The sequence below is a fragment of the Xenopus tropicalis genome, chromosome 7, assembly GCF_000004195.4.
Source record: "Xenopus tropicalis strain Nigerian chromosome 7, UCB_Xtro_10.0, whole genome shotgun sequence".
Classification (NCBI taxonomy): domain Eukaryota; kingdom Metazoa; phylum Chordata; class Amphibia; order Anura; family Pipidae; genus Xenopus; species Xenopus tropicalis.
The window spans coordinates 114,872,987-114,892,999 of NC_030683.2; positions in this window are offsets into that span (position 1 = coordinate 114,872,987).

Genomic DNA, 20,013 nt, shown 5'->3' on the forward strand with positions numbered 1-20,013 from the left:
TATCCAATTTTGAGTTTGTGAATTGGGGAGTTTTATCTAATTCGAATAAACTTGCATCTCAAATATTTACTTATTTATGAAAACATTCAAATATGAATACCTTGACTTTGCAAGTTTACGAGTTTACGAACTCAAAAAAACTCGAAAATCCCGAATTGAAAATATGGCTTGATTTTGCCCCTAACTCCCACTGGCTATGACATAAACTCGTGAGCTTTTAGATGCTGAAGTTTTACATTCAAGTTTTTGTGCTTCTGCACTTACTAAATATCACCATTCAAGTTTTTTGAATTGTACTTTGAATATTGGGAGTTTTAGAGCAAAAAAAAAACTTGAATTGTAAAAAAAATTGAACGTTGATAAATCACCCCCTAAATCAGGGATCCCCAACCTTTCTTACTCGTGAGCCACAGTCAAATATAAAAAGACTTGGGGAGCAACACAAGCACCATAAAAGTTCATGGAGGAGCCAAATAAGGGCTAAGATTGGCTATTAGGCCTCTATGCACCCTATCAGCTTACAGGGGGCTTTATTTGGTAGGAAATCTTGTTTTTATTCAATCAAAACTTGCCCCCAAGTCAGGAATTCAAAAATAACTCCCTGGTTTGGGGGCACTGAGAGCAACATCCAAGGGGTTGGGGAGCAACATGTTGCCCCTAAGCCACTGGTTGGGGATCACTGCCCTAAATGATACAATACAAGATACCTATTTTACTTGCAGAAAGTCCTAACTTTATTTGTTATGGTCTCCCCATTACTTACATCTCACACCCATTTTCTTAAAGGAGAAGGAAAGTCATTTTGGCATTTTACTGCCAATAGATTTGCCACATTAGTGCCACCTAGAACACTATATTTATTCTGCAGAAAGCTTTACCATACCTGAGTAAAGAGCCCTAGAATTTCTCTTCATTTGTTTAAGATAGCAGCTGCCATTTTAGTGTGGTCTTAGTAGCTTTCTGCTGCAGCTTTAGCCATTGAAAACTCACATCACACATTCCTAAGGGGGGTGCATTCTTATGGGAGGGGGTAACATGAGAAGAGAGAGAGAGGAGAGAACTGAGCAGACTCGTGCCCCAAACCTGAAGGAGCCCTAAAGAAGAGGAAGTCAGATACTCTAAGAACATGTTTACAAAAAAGGAGACAAGAAATCCTGTGTTTCTTTTGATAGAGGACTATCTATCTGTAAGTGCTTATGGCTGTATTGACCTTTCTGATAAAGCTTACTTAGTTTTTTCCTTTAATATTTGGGGTATTGCATTTTTCCTCATGCCTCCATGTAATCCTTATATATAATGCCACAAAAATTTTCATGGGGATCCTATAGACTAATGTCAATGTGAAAGGGCCGACGTCTGCATTGAGCTGTATCCATCTACAAATCTGTTTTATCCCTTCTTAGAGTTTGTCATCATCAAAATAAATTGGATTTTTAATAAGCATACCTGTAAGTGAACTGAGTGAGGCCCCATACACAAATCATATTATAGAACCGAAACTGTTTTTTTATTTTGACCAGGTCGTGGGGTGTCCAGTGTCACATTGCTCTAAAGGGAATCTAAAAACCCAGGGAAAATCTTTCCAACAAACATTAATTATAATTCTGTTTTAAACCCATTTCTCTTACAGACAGGTTTTACTTTTAGAAGGATCTTCTAGACCAGTGATCCAACATGTTGCTCCCCAACCCCTTGGATGTTGCTCTCAATGCCCCCAAACCAGGGAGTTATTTTTGAATTCCTGACTTGGGGGCAAGTTTTGGTTGAATAAAAACAAGATTTCCTACCAAATAAAGCCCCTGATAGTGTGCATAGAGGCTGCCTTATAGCCAATCACAGCCCTTATTTGGCTCCTCCATGAACTTTTATGGTGCTTGTGTTGCTCTCCAAGTCTTTTTACATTTGACTGTGGCTCACGAGTAACAAAGGTTGGGGATTCCTGATTTAGACTATAAATGGGGGCCTTAGCCAAACATAATGTATGTTATAGGGCCTGATTTTATATAGTAGAATTGTCCAACCTATGGCCATTCCAACTTTCATTGAAGAGCTGCAGGTTTGGCAACATTTTCTGAAGATATAACTTCATTTTGTCCTACTGTTGTCATGTTGTCCCTAATGTACCTGCTTTTATCTGCTTTTCCTTCCTACAACTGCTGCTCTGCTAGACCCCCATTTTGTTACATTTGCCCTGGACTGGGCTTTAAAATAGGCCCTGGCATTCTAAGTACACAGAGGCCCAAACAGCCCCCTGGCCCAATAAATAGTGACTGTTCTGGAATTTGCCAGAACCCACAGATTGCCAGTCCAGACCTATTCACTACAATTCTAGCCAATAGTTTTGTGTGTCGAAATCTTAGATAAAATAAATATCATTTTCAGGATCTTTATGAGATGCTAAAACAAGAATGATTTCCCTTCACCCTCTTATCAATTTAAAAATGTAATATGGGGAAACAGGCAATATCATCTTTATTGGTAATTTTGAGTTAAAAATAGATTTTCACCATTTTTTACTTTTTTCCTACAATTTCAAAGTTATGGCAAGTTTTCAAATCCTTTTATATTTCCATCCTAGGCAGAATCTTACTGTACCTGTACTTACCATCAAGATGTTCAGCTTTCTCTTTCTACAGACAATTGCAATAGAAAATAGGACTAGCTTTGTTGCTGCCTATTATACGAGAGCCCCTTCAGAACACACTGTGCCAGTAGCGAGGCATTCAGTTGCTATAGAGCTTTGCCTTTAGATCCATATACAGAGTAGCTTAGGATACACACACAATCTTATGATCTGAGAAAACATCTTCAGACACTATTTGTTTAGGATAAAAAAACAAGAAATTGAAAATGAAATCAATAGATGGCAGAGCAGTTGAACCAGACGAAGACCTGGCTCTTGTGGATATTCTCCACCTGTGGCTCAATATGCTTTGCAGTCTCTTGTAAAACTTTATGTTGTTGGAAAGAAGGCCAATCCTCTTTCTCGGAATAAAAAAACCTGAGGGATCTTCTGTCATACTGGAATATCCCAAATAAAAAAAAATGTGTTAAATCCTTGGTCCCTGGAATCCAAATGAAAGTCTTCCATAGGGCTCAATGGCACTCTGCAGCTCCAACCCGGCCCAAGGAAAGTCTCCCATAGGGCTCAATGGCACTCTGCAGCTCCAACCCGGCCCAAGGAAAGTCTCCCATAGGGCTCAATGGCACTCTGCAGCTCCAACCCGGCCCAAGGAAAGTCTCCCATAGGGCTCAATGGCACTCTGCAGCTCCAACCCGGCCCAAGGAAAGTCTCCCATAGGGCTCAATGGCACTCTGCAGCTCCAACCCGGCCCAAGGAAAGTCTCCCATAGGGCTCAATGGCACTCTGCAGCTCCAACCCGGCCCAAGGAAAGTCTCCCATAGGGCTCAATGGCACTCTGCAGCTCCAACCCGGCCCAAGGAAAGTCTCCCATAGGGCTCAATGGCACTCTGCAGCTCCAACCCGGCCCAAGGAAAGTCTCCCATAGGGCTCAATGGCACTCTGCAGCTCCAACCCGGCCCAAGGAAAGTCTCCCATAGGGCTCAATGGCACTCTGCAGCTCCAACCCGGCCCAAGGAAAGTCACGATAACGAAGCTTGAATGAATCCGAAACTTTCGTACTCAGCACGACAAAACAATTTTGTCGCAACAAATTTTGTTGCAAAGTATGAAAAAGTCCCGCAAAGGTTCGAATAAGTTGCACAAGGTCTGAAATTGTCACAGAAAATACGCTCAGGTACGAAAAAGTTGCATTCGTACATTAATAAATGTTCCCCTAAGTGTACCCAAAACCCCAAATTCAATTAATTAATGTTAGTAAAACAACAAACAATGAAATAAACTAGTGCAGCTTCTGTTAGGGATAATAGTAACTGATCATACCTGGTAAACTGTAGAGGCTCAGGTGTATAAACCCCGAACCTGTCTCTAATAAATATCAAATCCCAAAGCATTTAAAGAAAGTCAAACTTGAATTGCTCCAAAGTCCAAAGGTGGTCTGGGTGCTCGAGGCCCCGAACCCGTTGCTGAAGGGGAAAGACAAAACTGGAGGAGTTAGCACTAATACTTTTTATATAGCCATTCCTATTTTTGCACCTATAGGTGCTATATACAGCAGTTTGATTTTATTTGGCTATTTCCCAGATTGTGTCTACAATAAAAAGATAGCAAGTACTTTTTGCTAATTGGTTTTTGTTACTTGTTTAGCTAAATAGGGTAAAATGAAGCTCCTCCATGTTTGGTCCTTTCAAGGCAATTACATTATCAGTGCAGAGATAAACCCTTTGCATAATGGACTCCTGTTTAGCTGTAAACCAAAATGGTTACCAAGGGTAAAGGGAGGGGCTGTTTATACAGAACTCAGTAAAAGAGGTTGAGTTTACGTTGAATATGTTATAGAATGGCATACTCTTAGCAACTTTTGAATTGGTCTTCATCTTTTTATAGTGTCCGAATTTCTTTTGCCTCCTTCCAGCTCTCAAAAGGGGGTCACTAACCACCAAAGGCAAAAAAATGAACGCTCTGTGAGGCTACGATTGTATTGTTTTTGCTACTTTTTATTGCTTACCTTTCTATTTAGTCCCCCTTGTATATATATTTTAGTATCCAATTCAAGCCACTGCCTGGTTGCTAAGGTAAAAATGAACTCTAGCAACCAAATAGCTGTTGAAATACCAATCTGGAGAGCTGCTTTCAAAAAAAGCGAAATAATTCAAAAAAATGAAAAACCAATTGCAAATTGCCCCGGAATATCTCTCTCTATATTATACTACAAGTTAAGCTAAAGGTGAACTGCCCCTTTAAACTAACTCAGCTAATAGTAAGTGTGAAATCAGAATAATGCTATGTTACTGCTTTATAATAAAATTGAAAAACTGGAATATATATATCAGTAAATATTGCCCTTTTACATCTGTTCCCTTGAGCTGCCATTTAGTGATGGGCTGTGTGCTCCCTCAGAGATCAGCTGACAGGAAATAATGCAGCTCTAACTGTAACAGGAAGTAGTGTGGGACCAAAAGGCAGAACTCTGCCCATTCATTGGCTGATGGGGCCTAGCATGTATGTGTGCCTTGGCTTGTTTGTGTGCACTGTGAATCCTATGATCCCAGGGGGCGGCCCTTAATTCTTAAAATGGCAGTTTTCTATTTAGGATTACCCAATGGCACATACTACTAAAACAGTATATTTTTATGAAAATGGTTTGTTTAGATGAAGCAGGGCTTTACATATGAGCTGTTTATGCAATATATTTATATAAAGACCTACATTGTTTGGGGGTATAGTTTCCCTTTACCAACCGATACTGAATAGCAAGAGACCACTCCCTCCATCAATTGGTTCAGGCTTGATCAAGGGGCGTCACTGGAGAATGGGATTTCTGTTCAGCAAATGTGAAGCTAATTGACTAAAGCATATTTAATATAACGGGAACACAAACGAGAGCCTGAGCTCTGCCTCATTTGCTTATGAAGATAATATCCATGAGAAAGAATATGTTATTACTGAGTCTTTAGAGGGGAAATAATGACACTAATAATGCAGAAAAAAAAAGATTTTTAGAAAACGTATTCACTTAGCATTTTGTATTGGGGTTTATTTATGCACATATGTGCCAAACTCTAGCTATTTACAGGTATGGGATCCATTACCTGGAAACCCATTATCCAGAAAGTTCATTACAGGTATGGGACCTGTTATCCAGAATGGAGTTTTCTGGATAAGGGGTCTTTCCATAATTCGGATCTCCATACCTTAAGTCTGCTAAAAATCATTGAAATATTGAATAAATCCAATAGGGCTGTTCTACCATCAATAAGGGGTAATTATATCTTAGTTGGGATCAAGTACAGGCACTGTTTTATTATTACAGAGAAAAGGGAATCATTTAACCATTAAATAAACCCAATAGGGCTGTTCTGCCCCCAATAAGGGGTAATTATATCTTAGTTGGGATCAAGTACAGGTACTGTTTTATTATTAGAGAGAAAAGGGAATCATTTAACCATTAAATAAACCCAATAGGGCTGTTCTGCCCCCAATAAGGGGTAATTATATCTTAGTTGGGATCAAGTACAGGTACTGTTTTATTATTACAGAGAAAAGGGAATCATTTAACCATTAAATAAACCCAATAGGGCTGTTCTGCCCCCAATAAGGGGTAATTATATCTTAGTTGGGAGCAAGTACAGGTACTGTTTTATTATTACAGAGAAAAGGGTATAATTTAACCATTAAATAAACCCAATAGGGCTGTTCTGCCCCCAATAAGGGGTAATTATATCTTAGTTGGGAGCAAGTACAGGTACTGTTTTATTATTACAGAGAAAAGGGAATCATTTAACCATGAAATAAACCCAATAGGGCTGTTCTGCCCCCAATAAGGGGTAATTATATCTTAGTTGGGATCAAGTACAGGTACTGTTTTATTATTACAGAGAAAAGTAGAATTATAATGATTTGCTTATAATGGAGCCTATGGGAGATGGGTTTTTAATTTGGAACTTTCTGGATAATGGGTTTCTGGATAACAAATCCCATACCTGTATAAGCAAATAATTCACATTTTTAAAAATTATTCCCTTTTCTCTGTTATATTAAACCAGTATCTTGTACTTGATCCCAACTAAGATATAATTACCCCTTATTGGGGGCAGAACAGCCCTATTGGGTTTATTTAATGGTTAAATGATTCCCTTTTTTCTGTAATAATAAAACAGTACCTGTACTTGATCCCAACTAAGATATAATTAATCCTTATTGGGGGCAGAACAGCCCTATTGGGTTTATTTAATGGTTAAATGATTCCCTTTTCTCTGTAATAATAAAACAGTACCTGTACTTGATCCCAACTAAGATATAATTAATTCTTATTGGAGGCAAAACAATCCTATTGGGTTTATTTACAATTTCAATTATTTTTTTTAGCAGACCCTCGGGTACTGAGAGAGCTAGGGGCAGAATTACAGTGGCCCTTGTTTCTGATATTCTCAGACTCTCTTTCATCAGGTATGGTACCTAGGGATTGGAAGAAGGCGAATGTCATTCCCATATTTAAAAAGGGAGTAAGATCTCAGCCTGGCAATTATAGGCCTGTAAGTTTGACATTCGTGGTGGGCAAGTTATTTGAAGGCTTGTTAAGGGATCACATTCAAAATTCTGTAGTGGAGAATGGCATTATGAGCAGTAATCAGCATGGCTTTATGAAGGACAGGTCATGTCAGACCAATTTAATTGCTTTTTATGATGAGGTAAGTAAGAAGCTGGACAGAGGGGATGCAGTAGATATAATCTATTTGGATTTTGCCAAAGCATTTGATACCGTTCCCCACAAACGACTGCTTTCTAAGCTAAGGTCTATTGGTCTTAGTGAAGCCGTTTGCACATGGATAGAAAACTGGCTACAGGATCGGGTACAGAGGGTGGTTGTTAATGGCACATTCTCTACTTGGAATAAGGTTCTCAGTGGGGTCCCTCAGGGTTCTGTACTGGGTCCACTTTTGTTTAATTTGTTCATAAATGACTTAGGGGAGGGTATTATGAGTAATGTATCAGTGTTTGCAGATGACACAAAACTCTGCAGACCAGTCAATTCTATCCAGGATGTGACATCCCTGCAGCAGGATCTTGGCCAACTGGCAATCTGGGCAGCTAAGTGGCAGATGAGATTTAATGTGGATAAATGTAAGGTCATGCACCTGGGATGTAAAAACATGCAAGCCCCGTATACCCTTAATGGGACTGCACTAGGCAAATCCATAATGGAGAAGGACCTTGGAGTCCTTGTAGATAATAAACTTGGCTGTAGCAAGCAATGCCAGGCAGCAGCTGCAAGGGCAAACAAGGTTTTGAGCTGTATTAAAAGGGGTATAGATTCACTGGAGGAGGGGGTTATTCTTCCCCTTTACAGAGCGCTGGTAAGGCCCCATCTAGAATATGCTGTTCAGTTTTGGTCTCCAGTGCTCAAACGGGACATTATTGAGTTAGAGAGGGTCCAGAGAAGGGCAACTAAGCTGGTAAAGGGTATGGAAAGTCTCAGTTATGAAGAAAGACTGGCCAAGTTGGGTCTGTTTACACTGGAGAAGAGGCGCTTACGAGGTGACATGATAACTATGTATAAATATATAAAGGGATCATATAATAACCTTTCTAATGTTTTATCTACCAGTAGGTCCTTCCAACGGACACGAGGGCACCCACTTCGTTTAGAAGAAGGGAGGTTCCATTTAAACATTCGGAAAGGATTTTTTACAGTGAGAGCTGTGAAGTTGTGGAATTCCCTCCCCGAATCAGTTGTGCTGGCTGATACATTATATAACTTTAAGAAGGGGCTGGATGGATTCTTAGCAAGTGAGGGAATACAGGGGTAGGGGAGATAGCTCTCAGTACAAGTTGATCCAGGGACTGGTCCGATTGCCATCTTGGAGTCAGGAAGGAATTTTTTCCCCTCTGTGGCAAATTAGAGAGGCTTCAGATGGGGTTTTTTGCCTTCCTCTGGATCAACTAGTAGTTAGGCAGGTTAGATATAGGCATTATGGTTGAACTTGATGGACGTATGTCTTTTTTCAACCCAACTTACTATGTTACTATGAGATCAAATTACAGAAAGATCCCTTATCTAGAAAACCCCAGGTCCCAAGCATTCTGGATAACAGGTTAGGACCTGTTACCTAGAATGCTTGGGACCTGGGGTTTTCCAGATAAGGGACCGTATTGCATTGCATATGCAACCATATTGCTGCATTTTTCTATTAGTTACATTGTGCCTAGCTTTGTACAAGCACAAGACCTAATTACAACTTAAGGCTTCACTTCATTCTGAATAATGTCTGCACTAATGGAATATATAAATACAATTCATAGTATAACTGGCACCGTTTAATAGCAGGCACTGTGCTGGAGTTTGAGAAAGAATAGTACAAGTATGGGATCCTTTATTCGAAAACCCGTTATCCAGAACGTTCTGAATTACGGAAAGGCTGTCTCCCATAGACTCCATTATAAGCATATATTTCTAATTTTTAAAAATGATTTCCTTTTTCTCTGTAATAATAAAACAGTACCTGTACTTGATCCCAACTAAGATATAATTACCCCTTATTGGGGGGCAGAACAGCCCTATTGGGTTTATTTAATGGTTAAATGATTCCCTTTTCTCTGTAATAATAAAACAGTACCTGTACTTGATCCCAACTATGATATAATTACCCCTTATTGGGGGCAGAACAGCCCTATTGGGTTTATTTAATGGTTAAATGATTCCCTTTTCTCTGTAATAATAAAACAGTACCTGTACTTGATCCCAACTAAGATATAATTACCCCTTATTGGGGGCAGAACAGCCCTATTGGGTTTATTTAATGGTTAAATGATTCCCTTTTCTCTGTAATAATAAAACAGTACCTGTACTTGATCCCAACTAAGATATAATTACCCCTTATTGGGGGCAGAACAGCCCTATTGGGTTTATTTAATAGTTAAATGATTCCCTTTTCTCTGTAATAATAAAACAGTACCTGTACTTGATCCCAACTAAGATATAATTACCCCTTATTGGGGGCAGAACAGTCCTATTGGGTTTATTCAATATTTAAATTATTTTTAGCAGGCTCAAGTTATGGAGATCCAAATTACGGAAAGATCCCTTATCCAGAAAACCCCAGGTCCCCAGCATTCTGGATAACAGGTCCCATACCTGTACCCTGACAACTACTTTTCGGTAAAATCTCTGACCCCCTGGTTTACAAACTTAAAAAATTTAAGTTTGCATATATGGTATGACTTTGCCTAGGGCAACTTCCATTGACTTCTATAGAAACTCGCAAGCCATTAGATGGCGTATTTTTACATTCCAATTTTTGGGTTTTTGAGTTTTTTAAATATGATTCGAATTTTTAGAGCAAAAAAACTTGAATCAAACAATTGGGCTTAGCCCAGTGGTGTAACAAGTTGGCACTAGGCCCCACTGCAAACCACTCTTAACTGCCCCCCCCACCTGTGTCCCCACTTCCCGTCCTCTGCTCCCCGTTCCCGGTAAGATTGCGGCTGGGAAAGGGGGGCAGGGGTTAAATATATTTTCCTTAACTTCCTAATGATAGAGGAAGCAGACGCCACAGTCCGGGCCCCCCCTGTCCCCTTGGTTTCCCCCTTTATAGTTATACTACTGGATTAGCCTGATATTGCCCACCTCAAAATAGACCTAATGTGGAAAGATCTGCTTGCTTGGTGAGCAGATATTTCAATGTATGGTCAGCTTAAATCCCTTCAAAAGCCACTACCCAAACACTGAGCTGTGACTATTTCAATATTTGGACTGACAGACCTAGATTCTATTTGCCCATTTTTATCATTAAATTAGTACAAACAGTTATACGCTAACAGAGCTGAACATGGTACAAATAAAACAAAATCCCAGGAAGGCAGGCGATGGGTGCAGTAATATTCATGCAGTGGCACAGTGTCAGTACCCGCTGGCAGCCAGTAGGGGGAGAGCTGGTGCTGCATTTCTTATAAAGCATCCGGAGATAAAACTAGTCTTCTGTTATGTGCCTAGTTTGTGCCTCGTTCTGCCTTCAAACCATCATGTAAGCTGTAATCATCGCTTCTTCTTAAAAACACGGAATTTCTGTAACATTCTCAGATATAAGACAAACAGATGTGATGGGCAGGAAAGGAAATAACATACAGAAGTATGGAAGGAATGGAAAGGGAAAATGACCAAGTAGTAGCAAAGAGCTGTGTCTCTTACATTAAGGGCAGAGTATATTGGGGCTATGGTCGCTAAAAGAACATCCAGTTCTAATTGGTGAAGCTCTTATCCAATTGCAGGTAGGTTTGTCTCTCAGACTGTTATGTAGTAGTTAAGTAGAGCAGAGACACCTAAGCTGGACACATTTAATATTCTATATATGCTGGTATCGATATCAGTCATTGGCGATTGGGCAGGCTTGGACATTCTTTTGCTGATTCACCATATTGGCCAGGGGACTTTGGGCAGGGGACTTTGGGCAGGGGATGATGGGCAGGGATTGATGAGTAGGGGTGATGGGCAGGGGATGTTGGACAGGCAATGATGGGCATGTTGGCCAGGGAATGATGGGCAGGGGATGTTGGGCAGGGGATGTTGGGCAGGGGATGTTGGGCAGGGGATGTTGGGCAGGGGATGATGGGCAGGGGATACTGGCCAGGGGATGTTGGCCAGGGGGGAATGGGCAGGGAATGTTGGGCAGGGGATGATGGGCAGGGGATATTGGGCAGGGATGATGGGCAGGGGATGAAGGGCAGAGGATAATGGGCAGGGGATGGTAGGCAGGGGATGATGGGCAGGGGGGAATGGGCAGGGGACGATGGGCAGGGGATAGTAGGCAGGGGATGATGGCCAAGGGGATATTTGGCAGGGGATGATGGGCAGGGGATAATGGACAGGGGATGTTGGGCAGTGGATATTGGGCAGGGGATGATGGGCAGGGGATGGTAGGCAGGGGATGATGGGCAGGGATGGTGGGCAGGGGGGAAATGGGCAGGGGATGATGGGCAGGGGATGTTGGCTAGGGCGGAAAAGGCAGGGGATAATGGGCAGGGGATAATGGGCAGGGGGGAATGGGCAGGGGATGATGGACAGGGGATGTTGGCTAGGGTGGAATAGGCAGGGGATAATGGGCAGGGGGGAATGGGCAGGGGAGGGTGCACTGGCAGATGAGGAAAGGAAGAGAAGCTGCAGCGGTTCTGATCGTTTCGGCTGTTGATATAAACGAATGGAGCACTATAAAGTATCTGTACGTTTGTCTCCCTTTAGTAGTAATGCAGCTCTCTCTAAGCTATGTTAAACTATATCTCCCAACGTCCATGATTTGTGAATGGGGTGGGTGCTGCTTACAATCCCGGCACCCCTGATTGCGATTCTGTGTCTGCCAGTGGGCAGTGAATCTTGGCCTTCTTTTGCCTGCCACAATATATTTACATTTTACCCAAACTGGCAAGCTGGTAAAGCTGATTTTTGAATTATTTGTATAATTACTGGATTGATTGGATCATATCCTCCATAAGGCTCATTTCGTGCTCCTGGCTTGCCAGGGTATAACATTGGCTGCCATTGCCCAGCTCCACCTGTATAAGGTGAAAAGTATCTTTTATAAAGGTGGGGGATGCTGGGTAGATTCCCTTTGCACCTAAACTTTTCTATGATATACATAAATCTCAGTTTCCCATGATATATATAAGGCTGTTTTTGTTGTTGCTAAGAAAGGGATGAGTTCAGTCAATCATACACTCCATCCCCCAAGTGGATAAAAGCTTGTGTTAACTTCTCCCGCATGAAATAAATGTCATTATTTTTGCCATCCTTTTTTTATGAAGTGCCAGCACATTATGCAGCGACGTCTAATAAAGAAGGAAGATGAACAGACAAGAAATTGAATAAAATATGAAGCGAGGCTGTCTGTAAATACATCGGCAGGGAAAAAAAAACGGCTCCTGATAATAAGAAGCAACATTTCTAGTAAATATCTGTATTAGCCTGAGTATTAACAATAGAACATATTCAGAAATATGAAAGTAGAATATTTGCAGAGATAGTCGTCCCCCTCCTACTCTCCGGCTTGCACATCACTCAGACATAGAAATGAGTCGACGGGTCGCAATGGAGCCCGGTACTTACTATGGCAGGCAGTAAGGACCAAACTTCCTTGCTCCCAGGACACAAGTGCTTGCATCCAGGGTCTCTGAGAATTACCCCACTATTATATATGGGTGGAGGCCATGACATAAAGGGAAAAGGAGTGGAACAGTGATATAAATGGGCAGATCCGGCCCCATCCTTCATTTGTATATTACTAGCCAGGCTGCTGAAATACTGGCCAGGTGGCAACCCTATCCACAACATGCCTTTGCCCCTTTCCAACTACCCATAAACTAAAGCCTGTTTCCCAGCTTCCGATACGTTCCCCAAACTCGGCCCTGCACAACCCGTTTGGTAACTCTGGTTACCACAATTAGCCCAGCATATAAACAAAAGGAATTTTGGGAATGAATTCCAAAGGGCTCCAAGAAAATCCCATTAAAGGAGAAGGAAAGGCTAAGTCACTTGGGGGTGCCAAAATGTTAGGCACCCCCAAGTGACTTACATGACCTACCTTGTACCCCGGGCTGGTGCCCCCGTTAGGAGAAAACAGCACCAGCCCGGGGCACCTGTAGACACCGCTTCCTCCTTCCTTTGCGCGCTGCTGCCGAAATCCGTGGGCCGGAGCATGCGCAGTAGAGTGAAAAGCCGACTTTAATGTTTAAGTTCGGCTTTTCACTCTACTGCGCATGCGCGCGCAAGCGAGGGAGGAAGCAGGTAGCGCCGGCAGCTGCCCCCAACATTTTGGCACCCCCAAGTGACTTAACCTTTCTTTCTCCTTTAATGCGGGTTTATCCTATAGGCTAAAGCTCACCCACTGGGTTTTTAAAGCAGAAGCCAGGATAATAGCTGCTCTGATTCCCAACTACAGACCGGTTTCATGATGTTTGAATCATCTCCTGTGAGACCAACCTGAAGGCATGGGCTCCAATGCTCATGTGCCCAAGGCTTTCGCCAAGGAACAGCATGTGCGGGCAGATCCACCTTCGCCGAAGCTAGGGTGAGACCCACCAAGTCATAGTCTTCTGGGCTTGACCCTAGGCCAGGAGGCCTAGGGTCAAGCCCAGAAGGCTATGACACCTATCCAGGGTGCACAAATGAAACACAAAAAGGGTGCTGAAGTGTGCGGGTGCAATGCCATCAATTGCCTTGGTAAGGCTCCAGCTGGCAGCTGGAAAGTAAAAAAGAAAAAAACCTCTCACCCGCCTAATGGCTGGGGCAAAGGAAGTGAAGCATGATTAGGCAGAAGGAGCATGTGCGAAGCCCCCAACAAAAAATAAGCCAACAGCTCTTCCCTAATGGGAACACAGCTCCTCTGCTTTCATTAAGCTTCCGTCGGAGCACAAAGCAATAATCGTGCCTTGGTTGGACTTCATTGGCTATGATACTGTCACAGCACTACAGACCGGTTTCGCCCTTCTTGGGGCTCATCAGTGTAGTGCAGGGTTTTCTGATCAGCTTAGGTAGCTGGATTCACAAACAAATCATTAGGGTTGAGGAGACTGCCTCATACAGATACAAATAAACAAAAGGAATTCTGGGAATGAATTCCAAACAAGCTCCAACAAATTCCCATTTACATGGGTTTATCCTATAGGCTAAAGCTCATCCATTGGGTTTTTAAAGCAGAAGCCAGGATAATAGCTGATCCGATTCCCAACTGCAGACCAGTTTCACCCTTCTTGGGGCTCATCAGTGTATAATCAGTACCAAGAAATAACATTAATAATGAATTTATTTATGACATAAAATGACTAAACACACAGTGCAATAGTTTCTGTTCTACAGAATAATATATGCTGTCTCTCTATATATCTATATATAAATGCTATAAAAATAAGAAATTGCAGTAAATAGGAAAAATATATAATATAACGGAATATAACGGAGTCAAGTTGTTAAGATCAGCTGTCAGCATTTGAAGACTTATTTTTGAAAGTAGGTCCTTGCAAGGCAGAATGATTTACAGATATTGTATTTACAGGTTGGAATAAGGAATGTGTTGGTATCTTTTTATTTACAGTAATATATAAAGAACAAAGTCCCCTACTCATACTAATAGAAATAACATTTTCACTGACAGAGAGGGCCTGGAAGCTACTGACATAAAACAGCATGGAACACGGAGAAAGGCAGCGCTTATACTTTTATACCTTCCTGAAATATTCCTTTATATGTATAGAACCTGTTATCTAGAATGCTCAGGACCTGGGGTCTTCCAAATATGGGTTTCCGATTCTGATTTTTTAGTGCCAAAAGTAGGGATGCGCCAAAACCAATTTTTCATATTCGGCTGAATACCGAACCAAATCCTAGTTAGTATATGCTAGTTTTTCAGTTTATGTGTTTATGTGACAAAATTCACATAATCCTGCTGAAAAAGGCCAAACCATGGCGGAATACCTAACCTAATCCTGGATTCGGTGCATCCCTAGCCAAAAGTCTCACTGATTTACTGTGAGACAAAATGGCAAAAATCTGAATCTGACAAGCTAAAACTTGTCCAGATCATGTAGAAGTCAATGGCAGATGTCCCTTCCCAGGAGGATCCTTCTTTGCTTTGAAACTTTAGATCTTTTTGGATGTTTTACGCTGTTTTTTGGGCGATAATTTAAAGTAGAGGTTTCAATGTGACAATTTGAAAAGAGTCTGTACTTTTTTAGTTTCGCTTTTTAGTAAATGTCAGACATTCTGCCCCATAGTCTGCTAAAATATCTTTTAAACATTTAAATAAACCCAAAAGAATGTATTTTGCCCCCAATAAGGAATAATTACATCTTAGTTGGGATCAAGTACAGATACTGTTTTATTATTACAGAGAAAAGGGAATCATTTAACCATTAAATAAACCCAATAGGGCTGTTCTGCCCCCAATAAGGGGTAATTATATCTTAGTTGGGATCAAGTACAGGTACTGTTTTATTATTACAGAGAAAAGGGAATCATTTAACCATTAAATAAACCCAATAGGGCTGTTCTGCCCCCAATAAGGGGTAATTATATCTTAGTTGGGATCAAGTACAGGTACTGTTTTATTATTACAGAGAAAAGGGAATCATTTAACCATTAAATAAACCCAATAGGACTGTTCTGTCCCCAATAAGGGGTAATTATATCTTAGTTGGGATCAATTACAGGTACTGTTTTATTATTACAGAGAAAAGGGAATCATTTAACCATGAAATAAACCCAATAGGGCTGTTCTGCCCCCAATAAGGGGTAATTATATCTTAGTTGGGATCAAATACAGGTACTGTTTTATTATTACAGAGAAAAAGGAAATTGCTTTTACAAATTTTAGAATAGGGTCTATGGGAGATGGGATATTTCTTCAAATAAGAGCTTAATGGATGATGAATGTCCAGATAAAGGATCCCATACCTGTATGTTATGGGCTAAGTAAGACATTGAGCTTTACTGCAAATAATGTAAAGAACAAGGAAAGCCCTATTCACTTGGAGGGGGTGTCAGAATGTTAGGCACCCCCCAGTAGAATCGCTAGGTTTGTTCCACAGGGAGGTGCTCCAGTTTGGCCCGGGGAGAAGTCTGAATCATAGGGCTGCAATGCCATCATTCCTTGTTTTCCTGCTCGTCCCTGTTCCAGATTTAGATATGCACGTTAGAGAAGTCCCAAGTCCTGAAATTTTAAGATGCTGTACATGCACAAATCTAAATCCAAGTGGAAATCACATGCTATCCTTTATTTTTCAGGTCTACCACTTTTTGAATTGGCCTGCATAAATAGAAAGCTCTACTACAGTTAAGGGTAGGTGGAGACACATGTTTTTGCAATTTATACACATTAAAACTGCATAATTTTTTATTAGAATTTGCTTGTTCCCAGCTGCCTCTTCTTCCTCTGTTCTGCACACCTCTGAGCAGAGTCTTCTGTTACTGACTTGAGTCCTAAAGACCCGAAGCACAAAGAGCTCCTTTACCAACTTGTATTGTTTGCTTCTGGCACCCCCAGTGATATGGTAAATGGATTATAACAATGCTCTATACTTCTCAGGTTGTCACAGTAGAGAAAAAATGTATCAGGAATGAGATCTCCTCCGGGCAAGGTTCCCACAATGCCTTGCACTCATGTTATTGTCTTTCTTAGGTCTCTTATTCACACACCATGCACAATATTTTGGAAATCTGGCTGAAGAAGAGCTGACTACCAATTTAAGCGAAAGGTGCTTAGAATTTTTAAAGTCATACTGGAATCCTGGTGTCTTTTGTGTTATTTGGAACAGTGATCGGAACGTATTTTTGTTTCTCTTAAATAAATGGGCATATACCGTATATACTCGAGTATAAGCCGATCTGAATATAAGCCAAGGTACCTAATTTTACCTAAGAAAGCTGGAAAAACTTATTGACTCGAGTATAAGCCTAGGGTGGGAAATGCAGCAGCTACTGCTAAGTTTCAATAATCAAAATAAATACCTATAAAATTACATTAATTGAGGCATCAGTGGGGTATATGTTTTTCAATATTTATTTCAAAGAAAAACAGTAAACAAGCTCTGTAAGCGGAAAAGAGGGTCAACAAAAACAATATGAGTACTACCCCACGCTCATTGCACATTGGCAAACTGGCAGCAGACCTGGTCCCGGAGGAGATGTAAGGGGAAATACGTATTGCTAGTGGGAGCCTAGGCCAGGGCACTGGAGGGTCTGTTTGTGGATGGCCTAATTTGCACACAAAGGACAGAGGGTGCTAGCCTGGAGGGACCCATGGCACCCAACTCGAGTATAAGCCGAGGGTGACTTTTTCAGCACATTTTGAGTGCAGAAAAACTAGGCTTATACTCGAGTATATACAGTATATTAAACATATAGATTTACATAGAAAAACATCCAACAACCAATGCAAGAAGGAAAAAGGGCCTTCCCAAAAGAGTTTACAGTCTATAAAAATTAGATCATTTTGCACAATCTCTACTTTTTAGCTCCAGTTAATAAATAAATGATAAGTTGCTTGCTAAATAATGCAAAGGGGCAGATTTATGAAAGTGTGAAATAAGAGCTCAATACAGAAAAACTCACTCACTTTCCGTTCATTCCTGTTGGATATGTGCGTGTGAGCCCTAGTTTGAGCATAACTTTAAAAATGTAGTTACTTAGCTGTCAAGGTTAAAATGAGGCACATCCGTAAACCTTTTGCCCAGATAGTTCCTAATTAGTCTCTAGTTGACCCACAGAAAGGCAAAAGAGACCAGTATGTGAAACAGGCTCCAATTCCCTTCCTTGATTCCACAATGGCGAAATTGGACAAATCCCTGGATCAACATCATGATACTCATTAGCCAGCCCAGCAATACTGGGATTCCACTTTTGCCAAAAAGGCATTCAGCCCTCAAACCTATCAGTAGTATCTGCCAGTAGATAGCTTCCACAGGAAAGGTATTCTGTAACTGAGACTCATGGGAAAGAATCTTTTGGAACCTTATAATAGTCTTTTTAATCCCAAGGGAATATCTCTAATTAGTAATTAGGCATCCAGAAAGTTTATTGTAAGGTTCTTTTAAATATAGTTATCATATCCATCCATAGCTCTGTCTTCTTCAAAGTTTTCTGTCCCAACTTCTCCAGCTATCAGTCTAAACTTCTCCAGTCATCAGTCCAACTGCTCCAGCCATTAGTCTGTTTGCTCCAGCCATTAGTCTGTTTGCTCCAGCCATTAGTCCGTTTGCTCCAGCCATTAGTCTGACTGCTCCAGCCATTAGTCCAACTGCTCCAGCCATTAGTCTGTTTGCTCCAGCCATAAGTCCGACTGCTCCAGCCATTAGTCTGACTGCTCCAGCCAGTAGTCCGACTCCTCCAGCCATTAGTCTGACTGCTCCAGCCAGTAGTCCGACTGCTCCAGCAATTAGTCTTACTGCTCCAGCCATTAGTCCAACTGCTCCAGCCATTAGTCCAAACTTCTCCAGCCATTAATCCAAACTTCTCCAGCCATCAGTCCAACTGCTCCAGCCGTTAGTTCAAACTTCTCCAGCCATCAGTCCAAACTTTTCCAGCTATCAGTCCAAACTTCTCCAGCCATCAGTCCAAAATTTTCCAGCCATTAGTCCAACTGCTCCAGCCATTATCCTAAACTTCTCCAGCCATCTGTTCAAAGTTCTCCAGCCATCAGTCCAAAATTTTCCAGCCATCAGTCCAACTGCTCCAGCAATTAGTCTAAACTTCTCCAGCCATCAGTCTAATCTTCTCCAGCCATTACTCCAAAGTTCTCCAGCCATCAGTCTAACTTCTCCAGCTATCAATCCAAACTTCTTCAGTTATCATTCCAAACTTCTCCAGGTATTAGTTCAGCTTCTCCAGCCATCAGTCTCAATGTCTTCAGCCATCAGTTCAAACTCTTCCAGCCATTAGTCTAAACTACTCCAGCAATCAGTCCAAATTCTCCAGTCATCAGTCCAGTTTTCCCCAACCATTATTCATTACTAATTTCCAAACAGAGAATGTTGACACTTGCCAGGATATTTCAGAGAGATATCACATGAATGGACAGCAACAGCAAGGCATAAATATAGTCTCAGTAGCAGTGATGGAAGAGCATCTGCTATAAATGGCGTCATTTACACACTAATTTTCTGTATAGCACAAAATCAGTAGCTTTTGAAAAGTCTAAATACATAACATTTTCTTGCATTTTCTTGATGGAAATTATAGCTTACCATTTTATAGGAATTTACTAGATTACTGTAGTTTTGTATGATTTAGCTTTTATAATATCATGCATGCATGAATTATAGCAACCCTGCTTTACTGTCTCTGTATAATTAAAAGTTTTACTAAAGTTTTGATGATTAAATTAGAGATCTACAATCCCTAGGGTCAGGCTACATATCGTAATCTGGTTTCTGGACATGAGAGAAGGCAAGGGCCCTGGCCCCTGGCGTGTTGGGATTAACCTTTACAAATGCTTATTTGCCCAAACAGACTTTTTTTTTTTTTTTTATATAAAACAGGGGTGCAGCAAGGTTGTGACTAAATAGTTTAAACAAATCCCTTTGAACATTAAGACAATTGTGCAGAAAGCAAATATAAGTGAAATGTCTTTCAATATATTTTATGGTTGACAGTCATCCCTGGCCTAGCCACTCCAATACTAACTTCTAATTAATTAATTTAGAATTCCAGCAGTTTTATCTGCAACTCAACTTACCAAGGTTTAAGCTTAGGTCTGACCTAAAGCTTAATAGGTGGCACTGGGCTTAATTATAATAGAATCAGTATCTAGTAGAATTAAGTCTAAAACAACTGGACTTTTCTGAGTTTTTCTTGAAAACGTTTCACCACTCATCCGAGTGGCTTCTTCAGTTCAAATGACTGGTAGGGAATTCCCCAGTATTTAAACTCTTGATGGTAGTAGAGTCACAGA